At 35.2% G+C, this 13720-nt stretch overlaps 15 non-coding genes across 15 annotated transcripts; 9 read left to right on the plus strand and 6 right to left on the minus strand.

Moving 5' to 3' along the window:
- Positions 1-290: 290 nt before the first annotated feature.
- Positions 291-362, minus strand: trnaq-uug (transfer RNA glutamine (anticodon UUG)). The gene has a single exon. It is a non-coding gene; the product is annotated as a tRNA-Gln (tRNA).
- Positions 363-1270: 908 nt separating this feature from the next.
- trnaq-uug (transfer RNA glutamine (anticodon UUG)) lies at positions 1271-1342 on the plus strand. The gene has a single exon. It is a non-coding gene; the product is annotated as a tRNA-Gln (tRNA).
- A 404-nt stretch (positions 1343-1746) lies between these two features.
- On the minus strand, positions 1747-1818 carry trnaq-uug (transfer RNA glutamine (anticodon UUG)). The gene has a single exon. It is a non-coding gene; the product is annotated as a tRNA-Gln (tRNA).
- Positions 1819-2559: 741 nt separating this feature from the next.
- Positions 2560-2631, plus strand: trnaq-uug (transfer RNA glutamine (anticodon UUG)). Its single transcript has one exon. It is a non-coding gene; the product is annotated as a tRNA-Gln (tRNA).
- A 2794-nt stretch (positions 2632-5425) lies between these two features.
- On the minus strand, positions 5426-5497 carry trnaq-uug (transfer RNA glutamine (anticodon UUG)). The gene has a single exon. It is a non-coding gene; the product is annotated as a tRNA-Gln (tRNA).
- A 642-nt stretch (positions 5498-6139) lies between these two features.
- On the plus strand, positions 6140-6211 carry trnaq-cug (transfer RNA glutamine (anticodon CUG)). The gene has a single exon. It is a non-coding gene; the product is annotated as a tRNA-Gln (tRNA).
- A 335-nt stretch (positions 6212-6546) lies between these two features.
- On the plus strand, positions 6547-6618 carry trnaq-cug (transfer RNA glutamine (anticodon CUG)). The gene has a single exon. It is a non-coding gene; the product is annotated as a tRNA-Gln (tRNA).
- Positions 6619-7890: 1272 nt separating this feature from the next.
- Positions 7891-7962, minus strand: trnaq-uug (transfer RNA glutamine (anticodon UUG)). Its single transcript has one exon. It is a non-coding gene; the product is annotated as a tRNA-Gln (tRNA).
- Positions 7963-8604: 642 nt separating this feature from the next.
- Positions 8605-8676, plus strand: trnaq-cug (transfer RNA glutamine (anticodon CUG)). Its single transcript has one exon. It is a non-coding gene; the product is annotated as a tRNA-Gln (tRNA).
- A 335-nt stretch (positions 8677-9011) lies between these two features.
- On the plus strand, positions 9012-9083 carry trnaq-cug (transfer RNA glutamine (anticodon CUG)). Its single transcript has one exon. It is a non-coding gene; the product is annotated as a tRNA-Gln (tRNA).
- Positions 9084-10342: 1259 nt separating this feature from the next.
- Positions 10343-10414, minus strand: trnaq-uug (transfer RNA glutamine (anticodon UUG)). Its single transcript has one exon. It is a non-coding gene; the product is annotated as a tRNA-Gln (tRNA).
- Positions 10415-11057: 643 nt separating this feature from the next.
- Positions 11058-11129, plus strand: trnaq-uug (transfer RNA glutamine (anticodon UUG)). The gene has a single exon. It is a non-coding gene; the product is annotated as a tRNA-Gln (tRNA).
- A 785-nt stretch (positions 11130-11914) lies between these two features.
- On the plus strand, positions 11915-11986 carry trnaq-cug (transfer RNA glutamine (anticodon CUG)). The gene has a single exon. It is a non-coding gene; the product is annotated as a tRNA-Gln (tRNA).
- A 406-nt stretch (positions 11987-12392) lies between these two features.
- On the minus strand, positions 12393-12464 carry trnaq-uug (transfer RNA glutamine (anticodon UUG)). Its single transcript has one exon. It is a non-coding gene; the product is annotated as a tRNA-Gln (tRNA).
- A 645-nt stretch (positions 12465-13109) lies between these two features.
- trnaq-cug (transfer RNA glutamine (anticodon CUG)) lies at positions 13110-13181 on the plus strand. The gene has a single exon. It is a non-coding gene; the product is annotated as a tRNA-Gln (tRNA).
- The last annotated feature ends 539 nt before the right edge of the window (positions 13182-13720 follow it).

Raw genomic sequence — 13720 nt, forward strand, 5'->3', positions numbered from 1 at the left:
GTTGACTGTGGAACTCCAGAATAAATAGAGGGACGCAGGAGCTGAACCTTAGAGCGTAGGGCGAGACTGTGACTAAGTGTGCACCTCCATGTGTTCTCCTCATGAGCTAAATTGAACTCTGTCTCTGCATGATTCCTTGCTTCTTGTCTGATTAATAGATGTCATCAGTGTTTGAACCTGACACATTTAGACCATTTTTTCAGACATCACACACTTAAGGGATCCATAAAAATCTATAAATCCAAGCACAGTGGTATTACTGAATAATTTGCCACTTCAATACTGCAAGTTGGTTCTACCAAGACTTGAACTTGGATCACTAGATTCAAAGTCCAGAGTGCTAACCATTACACCATGGAACCTGTATATACATGCAAATTATCCTGCAGTACACAGTACTTGATTTGATTTATTTGATTTTCTATAACACCTTGAGCGTATGCCTTCAGGAAAATGGAGAGAAACGTTTAAAATCAACTCTAAAGTGAAAAATGAGAAGACTTGTGACAGGTTCTATGGTGTAATGGTTAGCACTCTGGACTCTGAATCCAGTGATCCAAGTTCAAGTCTTGGTGGAGCCTTCTTGTAACATAAGAGTGTTCAGTATGACCTCCCTTTCAATACTTTTAGCATAAAAAAGGGAGATCATTTAAATTTGGATATGTGTTAAAAGTGCATTTTCAGATTGTGTCTCCTATTAAAATGTTTTGGGGTTTTTTAAGATTCTTGCCCAAAAAAAATTCAGGGCTTTCTAGTTTAATAGTTTGATTCAAACTTTATGTGTGAGGGACCCTGGATTAAATTAACGGGCAAACACTTATGTTTATAAGTCTTATTTTCAATCACACAGTTGTTGTTACAATTGTGACTTTTGACTTGATTTTGATCATTTTTTTATTAACATCACACACTCACGGGACCCATAAATATGTATCAAATTACTAAAGAAGTTGCTAACTACAAGAAGGTTCCACCAAGACTTGAACTTGGATCACTGGATTCATGAAAAATGCAGTGTATCCAAATTTGGGTGAAACGTGCAGTTTTGTAGTCCAATATCGGTTTGTTTATAATTTCTGTTTTCAGTCATGACTTTTCCCCTCGTACACACACTCACAAGTCTTGTCTTTTTTTTTTTAACTTTAGACTTGATTTAAACGTTTCCCTCCATTTTCCTGACAACTTACACTCAAGGTGTCAATGAGATTAAATCAAATTGCATCAATACTGTTTACTGTTGGATCACTTTCTTTTACCATGTACATGTGCAGGTTCCATGGTGTAATTGTTAGCACTCTGGACTTTGAATCCAGTGATCCAAGTTCAAGTCTTGGTGGAACCTACTTGTAGCGTTAGTGTCCAGTATGACTTCATGAATAAGCAAGCATTTTTAGATTTGGATGTTTTAAAAGTACAGTTTCAGATTGTGTCTCCTATTAAAAGCTGTTTTTGTTTCTTTTTTCATCTAAGATTTTTGCCAAAGTCATTTTAATGGCTTGTTAGTCGAGTTGTATGATTCTCGCTTCAGTGTCAGAGGTGTTCGATTCCCGGATAAACCCTTATGTTTATAAGTCCTATTTTCAATCATAACTTTTTTCCTCGTACACACAGTTGTCGTTATATTTGTGACTTTAGACTTCATTTAGACCATTTTTTCAGACATCACACACTCAAGGGATCTATAAAAATATATAAATCCAAACACAGTGGTATTACTGAATAATTTGCCACTTCAATACTGCGAGGTGGTTCCACCAAGACTTGAACTTGGATCACTGGATTCAAAGTCCAGAGTGCTAACCATTACACCATGGAACCTGCACATATATGCAAATTATCCTGCAGTACACAGTACTTGATTGGATTATTTTGATTTTCTACGACACCTTGAGGAAAATGGAGAGAAACGTTTAAAATAAAGTCTAAAGTGAGGGGAAAAGTCATGCAAGAAGGGACACAATCTGAAATGGTGTTACACTTTAAACCAAAAATTTAATTCACTGCCATTGTCTCGCACAAATGAAATAAGGGTGTACAAGATCAGTCCTAGAACAAATAGAGCTCGTAAATTAAGAAACAACTGTATTTGATTTTGTAGATTGTCATTGATCCCTTGATTATGTGCCCTCTGGAAAAGTGACATAAAAGTTTAAAATGAAGTCTAAAGTCACCAATGTAACAACAACTGTGTGTACGAGGGACAGATCCATGATTGAAAACAGGACTTATGAACATATAGGGGACACAATCTAAAACTGGGTTAAAACTTTGCACTTGTAACCCAAATTTAGATTCACTGCTTGTTTCATGCATGAATTAATCAAAGGGCATTCAACAGTTTGGTTAAAAGTTTCACAAAATTTCAGTTTGTGTCCTCTATTAAAATCTCACATTTCATGAGACTTGTTGGGCAAACATGTTTGCAGGAATTGTTGAACTTTGACGAGCATTTGTGTTTATAATTCCTTGTTTTCAGTCATGACTTTTCCCCTCGTACACACAGTCACAAGTCTTGTCTTTTTTTACTTTAGACTTGATTTGTTGTATGTTGGGTATGCAGGTTCCATGGTGTAATGGTAAGCACTCTGGACTTTGAATCCAGTGATCCAAGTTCAAGTCTTGGTGGAACCTTCTTATAGCGTTAGTGTCCAGTATGACTTCATGCATAAGCAAGCATGTTTAGATTTGGATGTGTTAAAAGTACAGTTTCAGATTGTGTCTCCTATTAAAAGCTGTTTTGATTTTGATGATTTTTTATTGACTTCACGGACTAAAGGAATCAATAAAAATCTATCAAATCAAAAACAGCTGTACCTAAATTTATGACCACAGTTTGTTCTAGGACTGAGCTGGTAACCCTTAGTTCATCTAAGTATGAAAATGTCAGTGAATGTAAATATGTGTTAAAAGTGCAATAAAATAACCAAGTTTCAGATTGTGTCCCCTTTTAAAATCTCACATTTCATGAGATTTGCTGGAGAGACTTGTTCCAGGTCTTGTTGGTCCACTCCTGTATTTTCGCTTAGGGTGTGAGAGACCCTGGTTTCAAATCCTGGACAAGCTCTAAAGCTTTGAAGTCCTGTTTTCAGTCATTACTTTGTACCTCGTACACACATAGTTATATGTCTTTCTACTTTTGACCTAAAACTTGATTTTAAACGTTGACCTATTTTTTTCTGACGGCACACACTCAAGGGATCAATGACAATCTATCAAATCAAATCAAACCCTGTGTACTGTAGGATCACATTGTTTTACATGTGCATTTACAGGTTCCATGGTGTAATGGTTAGCACTCTGGACTCTGAATCCAGTGATCCAAGTTCAAGTCTTGGTGGAACATTCTTGTAACATAAGAATGTTTAGTGTTCAGTATGACCTCCTGTTCAATATTTTTAGCATGAAAAAGGGAGATCATTTAAATTTGGATATGTGTTAAAAGTGCATTTTCAGATTGTGTCTCCTATTAAAATGTTTTGGGTTTTTTTAAGATTCTTGCCCAAAAAAAATTCAGGGCTTTCTGGTTTAATAGTTTGATTCAAACTTTGTGTGTGAGGGACCCTGGATTCAATTAACGAGCAAACACGTATGTGTATAAGTCTTATTTTCAATCACACAGTTGTTGTTACAATTGTGACTTTTGACTTGATTTTCATCATTTTTTTATTAACATCACACACTCACGGGACCCATAAATATGTATCAAATTACTAAAGAAGTTGCTAACTACAAGAAGGTTCCACCAAAACTTGAACTTGGATCACTGGATTCATGAAAAATGCAGTGTATCAAAATGTGGGTTAAACGTGCAGTTTTGTAGTCCAATATCAATTTGTGTCCCCTCGTTGTTTATAATTCCTGTTTTCAGTCATGACTTTTCCCCTCGTACACACACTCACAAGTCTTGTCTTTTTTTTTTTTTTACTTTAGACTTGATTTAAACGTTTCCCTCCATTTTCCTGACAACTTACACTCAAGCTGTCAATGAGATTTAATCAAATTGCATCAATACTGTTTACTGTTGCATCACTTTCTTTTACCATGTACATGTGCAGGTTCCATGGTGTAATGGTTAGTACTCTGGACTTTGAATCCAGTGATCCAAGTTCAAGTCTAGGTGGAACCTTCTTGAGACGTTAGTGTCCAGTATGACTTCATGAAAAAGCAAGAAAGTTTATATTTAAATGTGTTATAAGTACAGTTTCAGATTGTGTCTCCTATTAAAAGCTGTTTTTGTTTCTTTTTTCATCGAAGATTTTTGGCAAAGTATTTTTAATGGCTTTTTGGTTGAGTCGTATGATTCTCGCTTCAGGTGTCAGAGGTCTTCGATTCCCGGATAAACCTTTATGTTTATAAGTCCTATTTTCAATCATAACTTTTTTCCTCATACACACGGTTGTTGTTACATTTGTGACTTTAGACTTGATTTTGATCATTTTTTATTGACATCACACACTACAAAAATCAAACAACAGTGGTACCTAAACTTATGACCACAGTTTGTTCTCGGACTGAGCTGGTAACCCTTAGTTCATCTATGTATGAAAATGTCAGTGAATCTAATAATGTGTTAAAAGTGCAATAAAATAACTGAGTTTCAGATTGTGTCCCCTATTAAATTTTCACATGTCATGAGATTTGCTGGAAAAACTTGTTCCACGTCTTGTTGGTCCACTCCTGTATTTTCGTTTAAGGTGTGAGAGACCCTGGTTTCAAATCCTGGACAAGCTCTAAAGCTTTGAAGTCCTGTTTTCAGTCATTACTTTGTACCTCGTACACACATAGTTATATGTCTTCCTACTTTTGACCTAAAACTTGATTTTAAACGTTGACCTATTTTTTTCTGACGGCACACACTCAAGGGATCAATGACAATCTATCAAATCAAATCAAACCCTGTGTACTGTAGGATCACATTGTTTTACATGTGCATTTACAGGTTCCATGGTGTAATTGTTCGCACTCTGGACTCTGAATCCAGTGATCCAAGTTCAAGTCTTGGTGGAACCTTCTTGTAACGTAAGAGTGGTTAGTTTTCAGTATGACCTACCTTTAAATATTTTTAGCATGAAAAAGGGAGATCATTTAAATGTGGATATGTGTTAAAAGTGCATTTTCAGATTGTGTCTCCTATTAAAATGTTTTGGGGTTTTTTAAGATTCTTGCCCAAAAAAATGTCAGGGCTTTCATGTTTAATAGTTTGATTCAAACTTTGTGTGTGAGGGACCCTGGATTCAATTTACGGACAAACACTTATGTTTGTAAGTCTTATTTTCAATCACATGTTTCTCCCTGGTACACACAGTTGTTGTTATATTTGTGACTTTTGACTTGATTTTGATCATTGTTTTATTACTGTAACATCACACACTCACGGGATCCATAATTATGTATCAAATTACTAAAGAGGTTGCTAACTACAAGAAGGTTCCACCAAGACTTGAACTTGGATCACTGGATTCAAAGTCCAGAGTGCTAACCATTACACCATGGAACCTGTATATACTCACAGGTCAAAGAAAGTGATCCAACAGTAAACAGTATTTATTAAATGTAATAAATATTCATTGACACATTGAGTGTAAGTTGTCAGGAAAATGGAGAGAAACATTTAAATCAAGTCTAAAGTAAAAAAAAAGAGAGACAAGACTTGTGACTGTGTGTACGAGGGGAAAAGTCATGACTGAAAACAGGAATTATAATTTTAACACAAGGACTTGTCCAAGACCAACAAACCCTGCAACAGGATTGCCGAACAAATCTCAAATAAAATGTGAGATTTTAATAGGGGACACAATCAGAAAATGGGTTAAAACTTTGCACTTTTAACCCGAATTTGGATTCACTGCTTTTTTCATGTATGAATTAATCAAAAGGAATTCAAAAATGTTGGTTAAAAGTGTGACACGATGTCAAATCGTGTCCCTTATTAAAATCTCACATTTCATGAGATTTGTTGAACTTGGACGAGCACTTGTGTTTATAATTCTTGTTTTCAGTCATTTTTTTTCTTTAGACTTGATTTAAACGTTTCCCTCCATTTACCTGACAACTTACACTCAAGGTGTCAATGAGATTTAATCCAATTTCATCAATACTGTTTACTTTTTGATCACATTGTTTTACATGTACATTTACAGGTTCCATGGTGTAATGGTTAGCACTCTGGACTCTGAATCCAGTGATCCAAGTTCAAGTCTTGGTGGAACCTACTTGCAACATTAGAGGGATTAGAGTTCAGTATGACCTCCATGTCATCAAAAAATTCATGAAAAATGCAGTGTATCCAAATTTGGGTTAAATGTGCAGTTTTGTAGTCCAATATCAGTTTGTGTCCCCTCTTTGTTTAAAATTCCTGTTTTCAGTCATGACTTTTCCCCTCGTACACACACTCACAAGTCTTGTCTTTTTTTACTTTAGACTTGATTTAAACGTTTCCCTTCATTTACCTGACAACTTACACTCAAGGTGTCAATGAGATTTAATCAAATTTCATCAATACTGTTTACTGTTGGATCACTTTCTTTTACCATGTGTACATTTACAGGTTCCATGGTGTAATGGTTAGCACTCTGGACTCTGAATCCAGTGATCCAAGTTCAAGTCTTGGTGGAACCTTCTTGAAACGTTAGTGTCCAGTATGACTTCGTGTAAAAACAAGAAAGTTTAGATTTAAATGTGATGTAAGTACAGTTTCAGATTGTGACTCCTATTAAAAGCTGTTTTTGTTTCTTTTTTCATCTAAGATTTTTGCCAAAGTATTTTTAATGGCTTGTTGGTCGAGTCGTATGATTCTCGCTTCGGGTGTCAGAGGTGTTCGATTCCCGGATAAACCCTTATATTTGTAAGTCCTATTTTCACTTTAGAATTGATTTTGATTATTTTTTTATTGACTTCATGGACCAAATGAATCAATAAAAATATACCAAATCAAATACAGTGGTACCTAAATTTATGACCACAGTTGGTTCTAGAACTGAGCTGGTAACCCTTAGTTCATCTATGTATAAAAATGTCAGTGAATGTAAATATGTGTTAAAAGTGCAATAAAATAACCAAGTTTTAGATTGTGTCCCCTATTAAAATCTCACATTTCATGAGATTTGCTGGAAAAACTTGTTCCAGGTCTTGTTGGTCCACTCCTTTATTTTCGCATAATGTGTGAGAGACCATGGTTTCAAATCCTGGACAAGCTCTAAAGTTTTTAAGTCCTGTTTTCAGTCATTACTTTGTACCTCGTACACACATAGTTATATGTCTTCCTACTTTTGACCTAAAACTTGATTTTAAACGTTGACCTATTTTTTTCTGACGGCACACACTCAAGGGATCAATGACAATCTATCAAATCAAATCAAACCCTGTGTACTGTAGGATCACATTGTTTTACATGTGCATTTACAGGTTCCATGGTGTAATTGTTCGCACTCTGGACTCTGAATCCAGTGATCCAAGTTCAAGTCTTGGTGGAACCTTCTTGTAACGTAAGAGTGGTTAGTTTTCAGTATGACCTACCTTTAAATATTTTTAGCATGAAAAAGGGAGATCATTTAAATGTGGATATGTGTTAAAAGTGCATTTTCAGATTGTGTCTCCTATTAAAATGTTTTGGGGTTTTTTAAGATTCTTGCCCAAAAAAATGTCAGGGCTTTCATGTTTAATAGTTTGATTCAAACTTTGTGTGTGAGGGACCCTGGATTCAATTTACGGACAAACACTTATGTTTGTAAGTCTTATTTTCAATCACATGTTTCTCCCTGGTACACACAGTTGTTGTTATATTTGTGACTTTTGACTTGATTTTGATCATTGTTTTATTACTGTAACATCACACACTCACGGGATCCATAATTATGTATCAAATTACTAAAGAGGTTGCTAACTACAAGAAGGTTCCACCAAGACTTGAACTTGGATCACTGGATTCAAAGTCCAGAGTGCTAACCATTACACCATGGAACCTGTATATACTCACAGGTCAAAGAAAGTGATCCAACAGTAAACAGTATTTATTAAATGTAATAAATATTCATTGACACATTGAGTGTAAGTTGTCAGGAAAATGGAGAGAAACATTTAAATCAAGTCTAAAGTAAAAAAAAAGAGAGACAAGACTTGTGACTGTGTGTACGAGGGGAAAAGTCATGACTGAAAACAGGAATTATAATTTTAACACAAGGACTTGTCCAAGACCAACAAACCCTGCAACAGGATTGCCGAACAAATCTCAAATAAAATGTGAGATTTTAATAGGGGACACAATCAGAAAATGGGTTAAAACTTTGCACTTTTAACCCGAATTTGGATTCACTGCTTTTTTCATGTATGAATTAATCAAAAGGAATTCAAAAATGTTGGTTAAAAGTGTGACACGATGTCAAATCGTGTCCCTTATTAAAATCTCACATTTCATGAGATTTGTTGAACTTGGACGAGCACTTGTGTTTATAATTCTTGTTTTCAGTCATTTTTTTTCTTTAGACTTGATTTAAACGTTTCCCTCCATTTACCTGACAACTTACACTCAAGGTGTCAATGAGATTTAATCCAATTTCATCAATACTGTTTACTTTTTGATCACATTGTTTTACATGTACATTTACAGGTTCCATGGTGTAATGGTTAGCACTCTGGACTCTGAATCCAGTGATCCAAGTTCAAGTCTTGGTGGAACCTACTTGCAACATTAGAGGGATTAGAGTTCAGTATGACCTCCATGTCATCAAAAAATTCATGAAAAATGCAGTGTATCCAAATTTGGGTTAAATGTGCAGTTTTGTAGTCCAATATCAGTTTGTGTCCCCTCTTTGTTTAAAATTCCTGTTTTCAGTCATGACTTTTCCCCTCGTACACACACTCACAAGTCTTGTCTTTTTTTACTTTAGACTTGATTTAAACGTTTCCCTTCATTTACCTGACAACTTACACTCAAGGTGTCAATGAGATTTAATCAAATTTCATCAATACTGTTTACTGTTGGATCACTTTCTTTTACCATGTGTACATTTACAGGTTCCATGGTGTAATGGTTAGCACTCTGGACTCTGAATCCAGTGATCCAAGTTCAAGTCTTGGTGGAACCTTCTTGAAACGTTAGTGTCCAGTATGACTTCGTGTAAAAACAAGAAAGTTTAGATTTAAATGTGATGTAAGTACAGTTTCAGATTGTGACTCCTATTAAAAGCTGTTTTTGTTTCTTTTTTCATCTAAGATTTTTGCCAAAGTATTTTTAATGGCTTGTTGGTCGAGTCGTATGATTCTCGCTTCGGGTGTCAGAGGTGTTCGATTCCCGGATAAACCCTTATATTTGTAAGTCCTATTTTCACTTTAGAATTGATTTTGATTATTTTTTTATTGACTTCATGGACCAAATGAATCAATAAAAATATACCAAATCAAATACAGTGGTACCTAAATTTATGACCACAGTTGGTTCTAGAACTGAGCTGGTAACCCTTAGTTCATCTATGTATAAAAATGTCAGTGAATGTAAATATGTGTTAAAAGTGCAATAAAATAACCAAGTTTTAGATTGTGTCCCCTATTAAAATCTCACATTTCATGAGATTTGCTGGAAAAACTTGTTCCAGGTCTTGTTGGTCCACTCCTTTATTTTCGCATAATGTGTGAGAGACCATGGTTTCAAATCCTGGACAAGCTCTAAAGTTTTTAAGTCCTGTTTTCAGTCATTACTTTGTACCTCGTACACACATAGTTATATGTCTTTCTACTTTTGACCTAAAACTTGATTTTAAACGTTGACCTATTTTTTTCTGACGGCACACACTCAAGGGATCAATGACAATCTATCAAATCAAATCAAACCCTGTGTACTGTAGGATCACATGTTTTACATGTAAGTCTACAGGTTCCATGGTGTAATGGTTCGCACTCTGGATTCTGAATCCAGTGATCCAAGTTCAAGTCTCGGTGGAACCTTCTTGTAACATAATAGGGTTCAGTATGACCTCCCTTCCAATACTTTTAGCATGAAAAAGGGAGATCATTTAAATTTGGATATGTGTTAAAAGTGCCTTTTCAGATTGTGTCTCCTATTAAAATTTTTTGGGGGTTTTTAAGATTCTTGCCAAAAAAAAAGTCCAGGGCTTTCTGGTTTAATAGTTGGATTCAAACTTTGTGTGTGAGGGACCCTGGATTCAATTAACGGACAAACACTTATGTTTATAAGTCTTATTTTCAATCACGTTTTTCCCCTCGTACACACAGCTGTTGTTATATTTGTAACTTTTGACTTGATTTTGATCATTTTTTTATTAACATCACACACTCACGGGATCCATAAATATGTATCAAATTACTAAATAAGTTGCTAACTGCAAGAAGGTTCCACCAAGACTTGAACTTGGATCACTGGATTCAAAGTCCAGAGTGCTAACCATTACACCATGGAACCTGTATATACACAGGTAAAGGAAAGCGATCCAACAGTAAACAGTATTTATGAAATGTAATAGATATTCATTGACACATTGCGTGTAAGTTGTCAGGGAAATGGAGGGAAACGTTTAAATCAAGTCTAAAGTAAAAAAAAAAAAAAAGACAAGACTTGTGACTGTGTGTACGAGGGGAAAAGTCATGACTGAAAACAGGAATTATAATTTTAACACAAGGACTTGTCCGAGACCATCAAAGCTTGCAACAGGATTGCCGAACAAATCTCAAATAAAATGTGAGATTTGAATAGGGGACACAATCAGAAACTGGGTTAAAACGTTGCACTTCTAACCCAAATTTGGATTCACTGCTTTTTTCATGCATGAATTAATCAAAAGGAATTTAAAAAATGTTGGTTAAAAGTCTGACACGATGTCAGATCGTGTCCCTTATTAAAATCTCACATTTCATTAGATTTGTTGAACTTGGACGAGCACTTGTGTTTATAATTCTTGTTTTCAGTCATTTTTTTTCTTTAGACTTGATTTAAACGTTTCCCTCCATTTACCTGACAACTTACACTCAAGGTGTCAATGAGATTTAATTAAATTGCATCAATACTGTTTACTGTAGGATCACATTGTTTTACATGTACATGTGCAGGTTCCATGGTGTAATGGTTAGCACTCTGGACTTTGAATCCAGTGATCCAAGTTCAAGTCTTGGTGGAACCTTCTTGAAACATTAGTGTCCAGTATGACTTTGTGTAAAGACAAGAAAGTTTAGATCTAAATGTGATGTAAGTACAGTTTCAGATTGTGACTCCTGTTAAAAGCTGTTTTTGTTTCTTTTTTCATCTAAGATTTTTGCCAAAGTATTTTTAATGGCTTGTTGGTCGAGTCGTATGATTCTCGCTTCGGGTGTCAGAGGTGTTCGATTCCCGGATAAACCCTTATATTTGTAAGTCCTATTTTCACTTTAGAATTGATTTTGATTATTTTTTTATTGACTTCACGGACCAAATGAATCAATAAAAATATACCAAATCAAATACAGTGGTACCTAAATGTATGACCACAGTTGGTTCTAGAACTGAGCTGGTAACCCTTAGTTCATCTATGTATAAACATGTCAGTGAATGTAAATATGTGTTAAAAGTGCAATAAAATAACCAAGTTTTAGATTGTGTCCCCTATTAAAATCTCACATTTCATGAGATTTGCTGGAAAAACTTGTTCCAGGTCTTGTTGGTCCACTCCTTTATTTTCGCATAAAGTGTGAGAGACCATGGTTTCAAATCCTGGACAAGCTCTAAAGTTTTTAAGTCCTGTTTTCAGTCATTACTTTGTACCTTGTACACACATAGTTATAAGTCTTTCTACTTTTGACCTAAAACTTGATTTTAAACGTTGACCTATTTTTTTCTGACGGCACACACTCAAGGGATCAATGACAATCTATCAAATCAAATCAAACCCTGTGTACTGTAGGATCACATTGTTTTACATGTAAGTCTGTAGGTTCCATGGTGTAATGGTTAGCACTCTGGACTCTGAATCCAGTGATCCAAGTTCAAGTCTTGGTGGAACCTTCTTGTAACATAATAGTGTTCAGTATGACCTCCCTTTCAATACTTTTAGCATGAAAAAGGGAGATCATTTAAATTTGGATATGTGTTAAAAGTGCATTTTCAGATTGTGTCTCCTATTAAAATGTTTTGGGGGTTTTTAAGATTCTTGCCAAAAAAAAAAGTTCAGGGCTTTCTGGTTTAATAGTTTGATTCAAACTTTGTGTGTGAGGGACCCTGGATTAAATTAACGGACAAACACTTATGTTTATAAGTCTTATTTTCAATCACATGTTTTTCCCCTCGTACACACAGCTGTTGTTACATTTGTAACTTTTGACTTGATTTTGATCCTTTTTTTATTAACATCACACACTCAAGGGATCCATAAATATGTATCAAATTACTAAATAAGTTGCTAACTGCAAGAAGGTTCCACCAAGACTTGAACTTGGATCACTGGATTCAAAGTCCAGAGTGCTAACCATTACACCATGGAACCTGTATATACACAGGTAAAAGAAAGCGATCCAACAGTAAACAGTATTTATGAAATGTAATAGATATTCATTGACACATTGCGTGTAAGTTGTCAGGGAAATGGAGGGAAACGTTTAAATCAAGTCTAAAGTAAAAAAAAAAAAAAAAAGACAAGACTTGTGACTGTGTGTACGAGGGGAAAAGTCATGACTAAAAACAGGAATTATAATTTTAACACAAGGACTTGTCCGAGACCAACAAACCCTGCAACAGGATTGCCGAACAAATCTCAAATAAAATGTGAGATTTGAATAGGGGACACAATCAGAAACTGGGTTAAAACTTTGCACTTCTAACCCAAATTTGGATTCACTGCTTTTTTCATGCATGAATTAATCAAAAGGAATTAAAAAAATGTTGGTTAAAAGTGTGACACGATGTCAGATCGTGTCCCTTATTAAAATCTCACATTTCATTAGATTTGTTGAACTTGGACAAGCACTTGTGTTTATAATTCTTGTTTTCAGTCATTTTTTTTCTTTAGACTTGATTTAAACGTTTCCCTCCATTTACCTGACAACTTACACTCAAGGTGTCAATGAGATTTAATCAAATTTCATCAATACTGTTTACTGTAGGATCACATTGTTTTACATGTACATTTACAGGTTCCATGGTGTAATGGTTAGCACTCTGGACTCTGAATCCAGTGATCCAAGTTCAAGTCTTGGTGGAACCTTCTTGAAACATTAGAGTCGTTAGTGCTCAGTATGACCTCCATGTGATCAAAAATTCATGAAAATGCAGTGTATCCAAATTTGGGTTAAACGTGCAGTTTTGTACTCCAATATCAATTTGCGTCCCCTCTATGTTTAAAATTCCTGTTTTCAGTCATGACTTTTCCCCTCGTACACACACTCACAAGTCTTGTCTTTTTTACTTTAGACTTGATTTAAACGTTTCCCTCCATTTTCCTGACAACTTACACTCAAGGTGTCAATGAGAATCACATTTCATCAATGTGTACTGTTGGATCTCTTTCTTTTACATGCATGTTTACAGGTTCTATGGTGTAATGGTTAGCACTCTGGACTCTGAATCCAGTGATCCAAGTTCAAGTCTTGGTGGAACCTTCTTGAGACATTAGAGTGGTTAGTGTTCGGTATGACTTCCCTTTGAATATTTTTACATGAAAATGACAGTGAATCCAAATTGGACTTAAAAGTACAATGTTGTAGTCCATTTTCAAATTATGATATTTACATGTTTATTAGTCCT

Source organism: Entelurus aequoreus, linkage group LG19 (assembly GCF_033978785.1).
Source record: "Entelurus aequoreus isolate RoL-2023_Sb linkage group LG19, RoL_Eaeq_v1.1, whole genome shotgun sequence".
NCBI lineage: Eukaryota > Metazoa > Chordata > Actinopteri > Syngnathiformes > Syngnathidae > Entelurus > Entelurus aequoreus.